General features: G+C 41.3%; 1 protein-coding gene across 9 annotated transcripts in view; it reads left to right on the top strand.

Moving 5' to 3' along the window:
• The window catches only part of LOC144027209 (desmoglein-2.1-like), a 70,552-nt gene that overhangs the window by 35,615 nt on the left and 21,681 nt on the right, over positions 1-13,256 (top strand). The gene's annotated exons all lie outside the window — the stretch shown is intronic.

Here is a 13,256-nt window from a genome sequence, read left to right as displayed (position 1 = left end):
CTGTAAAAATACGGGAAATTTTCAACAGTAGTGCACCGTTTTTTATTAATACAGTTGAATACTGTAAATTCTGACGTAATGGAGGAACAAATACAGAAAGCTGCTATAAAATAGTACGATACAAAGCCGTTCCCTTTCTTTTTCTTTTTTTCTTTTTTTACAGTAAGGCACTGCAATTGTACGGATGAGTATTTTATTTTTCATTCAACTAGGACCCTTGCAATTTTCTACTCCTCTGGAAAAAATTCACAGACATATAGTCAACAGAACTAGTAGTACAGAAAGGTACAATTATAGGAATAAATATAGATCTCAACTAGGTAAACAGCTTTTCTGTATATTGTCAAGTCATCTTTATTTATAGAGCGCGTTAAAACAGCCTTAGCTGTCTCAAAGCGCTTTACAGAAACACAACAAAACATAAAAAGATTGTGTCACATTCTGTGCCATTGTGGCAAACGGTAGTATACTGAAGCACATTGCGGCGCATTTGATCACATTGTAGCACAATGCAGCCCTTTGACGCACATGGTAACAGATTGTAGCGCAATGTAGCTTGTTGTTAATAAATGTGAGCGTGAATGCATGCTTCCTGTACACAAATGCAAATCGATACTTTTTATATAAAGATTGCACGCGCGCACACGGGCGCGGAGTTGAAGCGCAGAGGCGGATGAAATGTAAAAAGTTTTCTGTAAAGATCACAGAGGTGAAGGAGACGGTTTCATGGGAACTTGAAAAGAAAGAAAAACAAACCAAAAAAAAATGCTATAACAAGCTTTGGAAAATGAGCGGCACTACAGCAGAGCTGAATTAGCCAGGGGTGAAAGGTCGTATCGGTAGCTACATTCCAGATACTTTTTTTGAAAAGTTTGGCCCTGCAACAGACTATTTCTATTTATATCACGTCCGGTGCATGTTTTAATCCAAACTATCAGTTTTTATCTGTCAATATGACCAGTGCTTGACATCTTTTTAAATGTGTTTTAAACAGTTAAATTGCTACAAGTGCACTTTTCAAAGCAGACGTGCGGATGTGGGGGGGGGAAAGCTGCGGGAGGAAAAAAAAAAAAAAAAAAAGATGAAATAAAATGTCGGATTTGGGACGCGGCGACGAAACACAAAGAACGGCTTTGAAAGTGTGACGAGAGGAGGAAGAGGAGGAGGAAGACGATGATGGTGATGCTGAGATTTGGCTCACATGAACGCTAGATGGGGATTTGGACGGAATGAAAAGAAAAAAATTGGCCCACTGCATCAATAAGGATATGAAAAGGTGTGTGTGTGTGTGCGTGTGTAATGTGTTAGTGTTTGTGCAAACTCCTCATCTTCTTGCTTTTTCCGCCACGTGTCCATCCATTCCTCCTCCTTATCGTCTTTTCCATTCTTCTTCCTCTCTCTCGTTCTCTCTCTTAAGTAATCTTTTCTCTCCCAGATTGTTGTGTTTGCCCGCAGGCGTTTTCCCTCTTCATCTGTTTGCTCCCTCGACGCGTTCTTCCCCGCTCGCTCCTCACACAAACTCGCAAACATGCCACATACAGTTAGTGGACAAATCTTTAGGTACACCCACACCAAAGGTTCACCAAGTAGTGGTCTGTAAAGGACAAGTAACATTGCTGTTGTACTGAGAAGTGAGACCATTTTATGTACACTTACTTTATCTGTATACTGCCCCCAAGTGGCCAAGGTGTGAACACCAGAAGGAGCAACACAATGTCAATTGAAAGGAAGCAAAAAAACGTGCATTCTGTTTAATGATGTCATCCTATCGTGCATCACTAGTGCGCAGCAACGTTTTGTACGTTTTGCACGGCGCCGGCATAGCTCATCAAATGCTACGTCACGCGTGCGTGAATTGTTTCATCTCGTGTGCCAGCATGCGTGGCTTCCTCCTTTACTGGGTCTTCATGTCTGATGCTCGGGTTTGTGCGCCGCTCGCTCGTCTGTCTCCTTGATTACTCTGTGCTCTCCTCACCGCTCACCGCTGTCAACTCCAATTAGACCACAATGCCAGCCTAGTGTGTGTGTGCGCGTGTGCATTGTGTGTGTGTGTGTGTGTGTGTGTGTGCGTGGGAACGGAGGATCCTTGAGGCAGCAGAGTTTTGTAACATCGTGTTTTTTTCTTTTTTATGACACAAAATTGGCTCCAAACGTACACAGATACAGGCACAATTATTTACAGTTATAATTGTTTACAAACATACGATTGCTCAAAAATTGTATGCAAAACAGTTTACAAACCACGCCCACGGCCATGTTAAGAATCTGGTTAAGAAATACAACAAGACTACGGTAGTCAAAAACCAGGTCAAGAAACATGACAAGAACCAGTACAGAAACAAGAACCCAGGCAAGGAGCAAATCTAGAATCCAGTTAGAACCGCAAGAATCAGTGAAGAACAAAATTAAGGATGAAATCGAAACCTATGCCAAGAACCAAATCAACAACTAGGTCCATAACCATGGCATGAACCAATCAAAAACCAAGTCAAGAAACAAGATAAGAACAAAGTACCAAGTCCAAAACCAGGTCAAGAACCAATGGCAAGAACCAGTCAATAAACAATTTGAGAACCAAGTGAAGAAATAAGTTAAAAACAAAGTCAAGCAGTAGTCAAGAACCCTGGCGAGTACCCCGTGAAGAAGAGAATCTAGACTCAAGTCAAGAACCACATGAAGAACCAGTCAAGAACAAGGCCAACAGTCAAGCATCAGTCAGAATCCAAGTCAAGAAGCAAGTCACAACCCAAGTCAACAACCAGTCCAGACCAGAATCAAGAACCCGTCAAGAAGCTAATGAACCAAGTGAAGAACCACAATTAAGAACCAATTAAGAACAAAGTGAAAAATGAAGTCAAGAACTATGTTGAGAAGCAGTCACGAAACAAAGAACCAAGGCAACATCCCATCAAATACTAAAACAACAATTGCAAGAACCCAGTCAAGAAGTAAATGTAGAACTAAGTCAAGAATTACCTTAATAACCACTCCAGAATAGAGTTAAGAACTAAGTCAACAACCAAGTAAATAACAAGCCGAGGACCAAGTCAAGAAAAAGCTAGAAATAAAATCAAGAACTACTGCATGAACCAAAACTAGGACCACGTTAAGAACCTAGTTAACAACAGTGTCAACAACCAGGTCAATAAACCATGACAAGAACCAGGATGTTCTCTGAAACGATCAAGCTGATCAATGAAATGTGATCATGATCACCATGTTTCACGTGCCAGCGCACGCACGTGTGTTGTGGTGCAGCAAAGTGGGCCAGCTTGACACCCCCCCGACATCAAATAAAAAAGAATACATCTGCAAAAGTTGGGGGCGAAAAAGATGTGAAATCGAAGGCGCTTACTTATTCAGAGCCGACTGACTATGTGGGACGTCAAAGTGGGACACGTTCCTCTTTCATCATTCAGCACCAAACTGCACTGTAAAGTAGAAGATGTCATATATATTTTTTTTCCACAAAAAAAAAACATTTCTACCTGAGGAGATGGGGTGGAAGCGTTTACGAGACATTTGATTGGGTACACCTTCAGCACCGGGGACAAATCCGTTGGTCCATTGGTCCCCGAATTCCTGCCTAGATAATGGATGTTGTACGACGTTTATTATTTCCTTGCCACCTTGAACACATCATTAGGCGACTGACTGACTGAACGCACTGTGTAGCTGACAAACTGGCTGGCTGATTATTTAGCGTACTGACTAAACGACAAGCTAACTTATGAACTGACGGGCTAATTAGCTAACTGATTGAACGACTGACTGACAAACGATCAGACTGGCTCATTAACCACCTGGCTGCTCCCAGTCATCTAAAAACAGTATCCCGACTTGCTGATGCAATACTTGATTCACTGACTGATTAACCAAAAATGTACCAAATGGCTGACTGACTAATTAACTGACTGACCGACTTCACTTGGTGATGCAGGTTGAACACTTTCGGAAGCGGTTGCCCGGCGGCCATCCGGCAAGTGAAGCAGATGGAACTGGGAGGGGGGAGGGCGACGATGTCGTGTTTGTAGTGCCGTTAGTCACCGTGACGACTTTGCCCTCCCGAGTGCGGCGGCCATCTTTCATCACCCCTCCCAACCTCTCCCGTCTCATCCATCACAGCCGCCAGCCAGCCTGCAAAATTAACGACTGCGCGTGAATCAAAGTTTTCCTGCAGGAGATCACATTTGCACATAAAACAACATCTCTCGCATGGAAAGTTTTTTTTTCCTCCATCTGTCATAGGAGATATTGTTGAAGCCCACTCACATCCATCCAGACCCTCCATCTTGGAATACAGTGAACTCTCACCAAACAGCCATACGCAAAATGGCTTCCTTTATTAGTCAACACTTTTATTGATGCTTCTACAGAGGAAACGGGCAAATCAGCAACGGTTTCCCGTATGATTGCAAGCGTTTGGGGCGGCAGCGGGAACGAAGAGACTGAAGGAAACGGAGTGTGTGGGCGCCAGGCAGCAGATTGAAGCCCGCGCGCACGCGCCGGCACGTCTCATAATTAAAAGACGCCAGCTGCCAAGTCGTCAGCGACTGGCGTCGCTTCTGCTTCCGCTTCCCAATCCGGCCCTTCATCTTCCCCGGCACGATCACCTCGGCAATCGCAAGCTTGTGTGACGGGATGATTGGAATGGTCTGCTGGACAATTGGCAAATATCAACCGGGTGGGATAATATGAGCTGGACGGGTATGAATTTGGTGGTCATGAACTTGACAGGTGTTAAGTAGGCGGGTATGAACTTGGTCGGGTATGACTTGGAAAAGGAGCCGGCATCCACGAGGATGCGACAGATGTTAGCGGCACCATTGAGGGACACCAGGATCTATTTTTACGCACTGTGAAGAGGAAGAATGCACTCAAAGTTAAAGATTGATTAACGAACGCTGAGTGGAACCCAGAAGTACTGAGCAGGATGAAGTTGTTAACGTCAAAGTGACACAAACGACAAATGACGGCTGCGCACGGAGGCGGCACCAAAGGTGTTGGAAAGTTGACTGTGGCACCGGTGACCTGTAGATGGCGCTAATGCGCACTTCACAGGCAATGACCAAAGGCTGAAAAAAAAAAAAAACTTTTCAACCTGCACCTTTTTGTGGAGCTGGACCAAAATGTCAAGTGGCTGAACTTGTTCAATCAGGGAATCTGTTCTGATGTCGTATTTGCATAATTGACTTACCAAATAATTGACTGAAAAACTATCTGACTTAATGCTGCACTTGTAAATGACTAACCAACTAAACAAGTAACCGACTGACTGACTAAATAAACATCTAACTAAACTAACTGACCCAAATGACTAGCTGAATAACTTAAAAACAAACAAACGTGTAAACCAGAATTTTCTTTTTACATTAAGTCTTAATTTTCCTAAATGAAGTAAAGCCACAGAGTGTAATCTTTAGCGCCATCTAGTGATAACTAATAATTGACTAAAAATTCAAAAACTCACTATTGATTTCAAGAATATACAAAAATAATGTTCTATCACATCAGCGTACATTATTTAAAATATAATCATAGGTCTTGTAACCACTAATTATATGGCTTGTAGTCTCACCTTACAAGATGATGACATGTTTTGCCGCCAACTTGCTGCTACGGATGCCCAAAAGACAACTTTGCGAATGTAGTTAGCCCTGGTGGAGATGTACCAGATGGATATTGCGGAGAACTCACTTGAGTGAACCATATCAATCTGGCTATAATGCCAGGTTACTTTTTTGGGGGAGGGGGGGATAAATATATTGTTTTCCCTGTCAAATTACAAATTATGCTTGCAAAAAAAAAATTACAAATCAATCTATGAATGGGCTACTTTTGGTACAAGTTGCACGTATGTACGGTAATTGTGTTCATAAAACACATTCCGTTGGAAGGCGATGCCAGTTTTGCTTGTCGGCCGTTCGGAGTGACAGCAGAGTGACACGCGTTGTGAAGTCGACGTGAAAAGCTGCTTTGTGCTTTTTGATGCCGCTCGACAGCTTCTGCTTTCATATGCTAATGCTGAGCAGAAATGACTCACTGCAAGGACGCAGGGAAAAAAAGTCGTTTTCGAGAGAGAAAAATCACATTGGAAGTGTAAATAAATAATAATAAAAACTACTTCTAGGAAGAGCTGCAAATGGGGTGACAGGATAATGCTGTTTAATTTTTTTTACATTCTATTGAATTCAGTCATTGCAGTATCTTCATAAAATACAATATTAAGTACAAATTGCCTGATTAAAAAAAAAAAAAAAGATAGGATTCCAAATTTTTTGTTGGTGTTTTTTAGGGTGCTGGAACAGATTAATGACGTTTCCATTCGTTTCAGAGGGGAATCATGATTTGTTATACAGGCTGCGAGTTACAAGCGTGGTCACTAAACTCAAACTCATATCTCAAGGCACCACTTTTGGTTCAGTATTTTTTTTTTCAACTGTAAAAAAATACTTAGGCCATTATTTTTTAAAAGATTATATTTTTAATTTGCAACATTTATGTGGCTACCAAGGAGCTGCTGTTTTGACAAAAATTGCGACAAAAATTAGCTAACGCTTTCAAGTCCGTGAAGACTAATATACTTTTGGACAAAAAGTCACATTTTTGTCAAGAAAAAAAACTTTAGAATCCAGAAGAGAATAAAGTCGGATTTTCTAGATAAAAAAAAATAATAATAAGATGAAAAGTTTTTTTCAAGGCTATATTTTCTCTAGTCACACTTTCATTTGCTAACGCAACGAGTACAAAGCGGCGTTCAAAGGAGCTCAGCAGTGAAGTCGATGAATGACTGTTAATTCCACTTAGCATCATTTTTTTTTTTTTTTCTCTCTCCCAGAGGGAGGCAAATATCAAACGTCGTCGTGTCATCGACATGACACCTCAAAGCGGCAAACAATCACGCACGTCGCTACTCTTACAAGTGCGTGTGCGCTTTGCCTCCTTCAATATTTGCGCGGCTAAGCGGCAGCGAGCTGACAGGCCCCACGCAAGCGCCGACATCCTTCTGCTGTCAAGAAACACGCCGGCTGAGCTCGCGCGCCGGCTTTTCACGCAGCTCGTCTGCTCGACTTCGAAAGCGCACGCGCACAAACGCGTATGTTCAGGCAACAATTTGCTGAGCGTTGTGCGGAATTTTTCCTAGTTTCTCTGAGTCCTGGATTTGGATTTTGGCCTGTTTTACTGCCATTTTGTTGCTTTTTGTCAGTTGTGGACTGACAAAGGGCTTTAGTTGAAGGGCTACATAAACAATCTTGACTTGACTTGATTGTGTGATGCTTTGGCTTGAGGCCCTCACACTTCTACCACATGTTCTGCCCCATTTTCTGTGTGAAAGGTACAGATAAGGAAATGGCGAGTTGAGGTCAACCAGAAAATTTGTTGCGAGCAAAGGGAAGTGCCAGTGTCAGACAAGTATTTCTCTGTCATCATCTAATGTAGTTGTGTAATTGCAGGAGATAACGTTTTAAGACCCTTTCACACAGCTATAATAAGCACAGGAGTGGAAAGTTTTAACACCCACTCGACAGAACTGCGAGGAGAGGTTGTCACGCGAGCGGCGCGGCGGATGCGGCGGCACGACTGGCCTCTTCATCCATATTGATGGCGGAGGCGTTCAGTGTCACCGGAGACTGCGTTTCCGTCCGCTTCCGCTAATAGCGACGCCCGCGCAAAACCCCAAACCCGCCACGTTTAGGTCTCATTGATGTCCCGTCTTGCTTTTCACGGTCACCGGCAGAACATGGATCGTATTTGCCTTCGTTGACCAGTGACTTCGGGGAAAATGCAGCAGAAGGGTTTGTGTTGTTGTTTCCCAACTCTTAAAAAAATAGCAATTAGTACTTCCCTATTCGTCATTTTATAATGTTTTAGAGTCAGTGATGCAAAGATATTCATTTTTAAATAGGTATTGTATAACAAAATGACTTGAATTGGTGACTCACTAGCTGCTAGCACTAGCCATTAGCAGCTAATGAGTTCATGTCCACCTTTCTCCGCATCATCTTCACAAGTTGACTTCCCTGCTGACTGACTGACTGAGTGACCGACTGACAACTCACTGAGTAATCGGCTAAGTGATAATGACAATCGAGGTGATATACTCCTAACTGACCGACTGAGCAACTGACTGACCGTCGCGTTGATGTTTTTGTCCCTTTCGCTTTTTATGGACACTGGCAGAACTTTTTATTTTTCCTCGAGGAACTTTGGCTCTTACCCGCCGAGTGCTTCTCAGCTGCACTGAAGCTGGAAATCAACTTTCCCAATTACATTGGCGAGATAGAACTTCTCCCAACGCTTGCTACGCATCGACTGACTTCTCTGTCGGTACTTTTTTCTGTCCAGCTGTCTACAAGCCTATCGAGTAGGAGCAACTCAAACCGTGTTAATTATTCATTTGCATAGTTGGTTGTTGAAATGGTTAATTGGTTCATTAGTTGTTTTTTAAATTGGGTAACTGGTTTGTAGGTAATTTGGTTAGTTGGTTAGCAGTTGGGTGAGTGAGTATTGAGTTAAAGATGACTTGACTTAATTGGTTGATTTAGTGCATTGGTGTCCAAACGATGGCCCGGGGGCCATTTGCGGCCCTCCGTCCATTTTTCAGTGGCCCGCGACATATGCTAAAAATGGCATTTGACCCAGTTCAAATAAAATAAACAAAATAGAAATGCTTGGAGATGGTCAAAGTAAGAAGGGAGGGTATCGAAAAACAGGTGCCGTTTAAGGTTATTTTAGTTAACTAAAACGAATGAAAAAACTAAAATTCAATAAACAATATTTTTACCGAAGTAAAATGAAAATGCTTTTTAAAAAATGAAAACTAACTGAATGTTTACAAAACTAACTGAAACGAAAAAGTTTGGACACCCCTGATTCAGTGTGTACGTATGTACAGTCTTCCCTCGCTATAACGCAGTTCACTTTTCGCGGTCTCGCTGTATCGCGGATTTTTTTTTAAGTGCAATTTTGCATATTTTTTTACAGTAATATACCCATTTTATAAAATTTATGAAGGTTTGAACATTGTCAATGTTTGAACAAGAGAGAAATGTGAGAACATGTAAATGCCTCAATGAGAAAAGTGTATACATTGTGCGGTCGGGGATTTTAGAGCCTTAAAACATTTATAAGAGTTGTAAAACAAAGTTAACTACTTCGCGGATTTCATTTATTGCGGGTATTTTTTGGAACCTAACCCCAGCGGAAAACGAGGGAACACTCTAGTCGGTTGTTTAACTGGTGAAATGGTTAGTTTGTGAGTTGCACGTGCAAAGCCACCTGCGCCATGCCTCATTTGCACACTCCAAGCTTTTTATAGACAATTGCACCTTCAAGTGAGCCTCTCGCGTGTTTTTTTTTTTTTTTTTTTTTTTTTTTCCCCCCCAATCCCCTGTGGCGGTCTCGTGGCGAGAGGCGCGGGATGTCGGGGATCAGAGGGAGAGCCGGGCTGTCGGCGGTAATTGATGCGTTTGAGGAAATTCCGCTACACTCGACCCCGCGGGGACGCCGAAAGGCAGGCAGGAACGCTAAATAGCGAGACGCTCAGCGAAAGGCTGTTTCTGTTGTTGACTCTTTCGTCAGCTGACATGCACAGAAATGCAATCGGTTTGTGCACCTTAAAAATTCAACTCTCACTTCCGTACTATATAGCAAGTGAAACATAAACAGTATGTGTGGATGCATTTATTACCAGCTGAAGTAAACATTAACTCAACTAGGGGTGCACCGATCACAATTTTCTGGCCGATCCTCGATCTTTTAAAAAGTCTGATCCCCGATTATTGCCGATACCGATTTTTTTGAATTACAAGCAGCATATACCTTCAGTGTTCCAATCTTGTTTTATAGGAAAACACTGAACAATATCGGCGAAATAAAATTTAATTGCACGTGAAGTGGTTCTCTCAAATAAAAATTAAAATCCTATGAATCATCTCAGCAGAAGAGGACAGTGGCTGACTTTTTCAGACCTCTGAGGAGGGAGATGAGATTGGTGGAAAAGATCGGCCGATCACCGATCTTCCAAAATTAACTCTTTTTACTGCCACACGTTATCAAAACGTTATCATTCACATCATCCTTGAAAACATTCTATTTCATCAGATTTCGTCACGTTTCATTGTAATTTGGCAGCCCATTGAAGAGATGCAATGCTGCCATCTGGTGACCATAGTTAGTGAGTGTTTTTGATTCTACAACCCATTGACCAGGCAGCGCTGCACTTAGATGTTGCACTGCCCATTGATGAAAAAACAAAACAAAAAAAAAACATAGTTGACGTCATTTAACGTTTACGGCGGCGTACATTGTGATTTTATTAATTGTAATTAATCGTTTTTGATGGTCAAAGAATTAAGGAAATCGGGGCCGATAAATCGGTGCACCCCTAAACTCAACTGAAACAAATTTAGAGCTTCGGGGTACATCATTTCTCTCGTATTATTGTGAAAAGTGCCATATTGGTTGGTTGGGTTTGTTGTCTAACTAGTTGGTTTGCTGCTTAGTTAGTTGGTTGGTTGTTGAGTTATTTGGTTTTTGTCGTTTGCATAGTATGTTAGCCAATTTTTGTAGTTGGCTATTGTCATTTTCATGGTTTTGATCAGGCTGTTGGTTGACTGGCTGCTTTGTTGTTGTTGTTGTTGTTAGTTTGACCAATAGTTTGCAAGATGGCAAGTTGGTCAGTTTGTTGGTTGGTCAAGTAATTATTAGGGTAACTTGTAAGTTAGTTACTAGTTGACTGACTAAAGATAGTCAAGTCCTTAGTAGTTGGTTGACTGACTTGCAGTTTGGTTAGCTTGCTGGTATGGTTAGTTGTTTAGTTGTTTTGTCAGTTATTTGGTTGGCTACAGGTTTGTTATGTTAATTTGCGGTTTAGTTGACTGTTTTTTGATTGAATGATAACGTTTCTTGGGTAATTCAATGGCTAGTTGGCTCATTAACTGGATGGATAGTTTAGTTCTTCTGATTTCAATTTGTTGGTTAATTGGATAGTTAACTAGTTAGTCAGTCAGTCAGTGGTGTCTACTTGCAAGGAATCCTTTAAAACGTTGCCAACGGAATGCCGGTAAGAATAAATGGGAGCTAAAATGGTTTCTTATCACATCTCATCATCACCGTCTTATCACCTCCGCTGTGTGAACATGTTTTCTCTCTTTTTTTTTTTTTTTTTTTTTTTTTTTTTTTTTATAACAGCCCACGTGCTGCGTTATGGTGACGTGCTGATAAAGCGTCGCGCGTGCACGAAGTTCACGGCACACGCTAACACCACTTTTTCCGCTGACTGACAATCATTTTGAAACTGGAGATTCAGCATGCAGGTTGCCATAGCGACAAACTCAAAGTGAGATGTAATTAAAGACAAAAAAACTCCAGCGTCAAACTTTCTCGGCGGCTAAATTTAGGCTGTAGGGACTCAAATGAGAACATCTTCTGAAGATTTTCTGATTTTCAGGAACATGCTACCTGGAAGTTTCACTGGAGGTGTGAGGGTCTTCAGTTACCATGGAGACCAGTGTTAGTGTTTAACTCATTCACTCCCAGCCAGTTTCACAGAAGCAATCCCGTTCGCTCCCGGCTGTTTTACTGGATTTTGACTGATGTTGAAAAGCCCACAAATATTGTGTTCTATTGCTATAAAAGCATGGAACCTATCAAAGGAAAGTTTAAAGTTTCTTCTTTGATCAGGAAAAATAAGCATGTTTCTATCTGTTTCCGTTTTGCAGCAATTAGCATTAGAAGAGCGCTAAGTGTCATCAGTTTTCACAAATCTATTCAAAATTGTAAGTAATTGAGCTTTTTTTCTAGATGGCCCTGGTTGATCTCCTTTGCTCTGCTGCCACCTGTTGGCCGTTTGTGTAATAACTACCATTTCTGCAACCGTTTTTTGCAGTTATGAGGCTGCATCAAAGCCTTCTGTATGCTCTAGAATAAAAAAAAACAAAAAAAACGTATAAATACGTCTTTGGGACACTTAAAACATAAAAAAAAACGTATTTACACGTTATTGGCAGCAAATGGGTTAAGGGACAGGATAGGAGTTAACGTTACCATATGAATATTGAGGTGATAGGGTACATTTACTATCCTGGTATAAAGACTAATCCTGACGTGAAATCTCAATTTGAAACCCTGAATACAAATTGGAACCCTAGTTTCAAACCCTAGATCTAGTTTGAATCATTTGAAAATCTAATCCTTGTTTAAAAAACCAATTTTATTAATCATGACACATCACTAAACTCGTGTGTCGTGTGTGTGTGTGTGTGTGTGTGTGTGCTACCTGGCTGTGACTCAGGATAGACTTGAAGCTCATTAAAAGTTTGTTCCTCTGGAGGAGACTTGACTTGTACGTTTGCTTGGAGTTCTGCAAGAAGGATGATGATGATGATGAAGAAAAAGATGATAATGACAACCCATTTAGTCTTTTCATGCTGATAATCGCGGCTAACTGCCTGCACTTGTTTGACTGAAGGCATGCCGGCGTGATGCGGTAATGAGCGCGCGTGCGTACAGTCAGGTCGCCATGGCAACGCAGCTCCCCCGCGGTCAAATGAGTCAAATGTTGACGGAGGTCCAAAATCTTGACAAGCACACTATACCATATGTTTACAGTAATACATAGAATACGAGCAAGACAAGGATGATGATGATGATGATTTTATATGAAATTAACCGTAATTTGAAACCCCAACAGTAGTTTGACAGCTATAATTTGAAACCTTAGCCCTGTTTTGAAGTCCTCATTCAAAACATACAGCATAGTTATTAAGCTTTTATTCATACCTGGATTTAATATTATTTATGACATCATTATGATTTCTTAGATTCAGGATTAAAAATGTTGACAAGTTGAATAATCCTTCATTTAAACCTATCGTGAGCCTGTCTTGAAATCCTGATTTGAAATCCTGACCTAAATCAGGCTTAAAACCAAAAATGTGTGACCAGGCTTGAAACAGTTTCTTTGTGTCCAAGTATTCATAATGTGTTGGTTGGGATTTGTCACCATGATAAAAAAATATTAACCCAAATCATTTTTTCCCAATACTTTTTTGTTTCAAGTGGCGCCATGTGACCCAGCAATTTTTTTATTTTTTTTATTTTATTTTTTTTTTAATGTTGCGTGTTTGAGGACGGCGCTTTAATGAATAATTGAGAGCACGTTCTCTTGTCAGCGCGTCACAGGGCATCTTTGATTCAAACACTCCGGGACATCCCGTTCCTCCTAACATCCTCACACCCTCCCGCCGTCACTT

The sequence above is a fragment of the Festucalex cinctus genome, chromosome 10, assembly GCF_051991245.1.
Source record: "Festucalex cinctus isolate MCC-2025b chromosome 10, RoL_Fcin_1.0, whole genome shotgun sequence".
Classification (NCBI taxonomy): domain Eukaryota; kingdom Metazoa; phylum Chordata; class Actinopteri; order Syngnathiformes; family Syngnathidae; genus Festucalex; species Festucalex cinctus.
The sequence above is the reverse complement of the archived record's forward strand: the minus strand, read 5'-3'. Positions and strand labels throughout refer to the sequence as shown.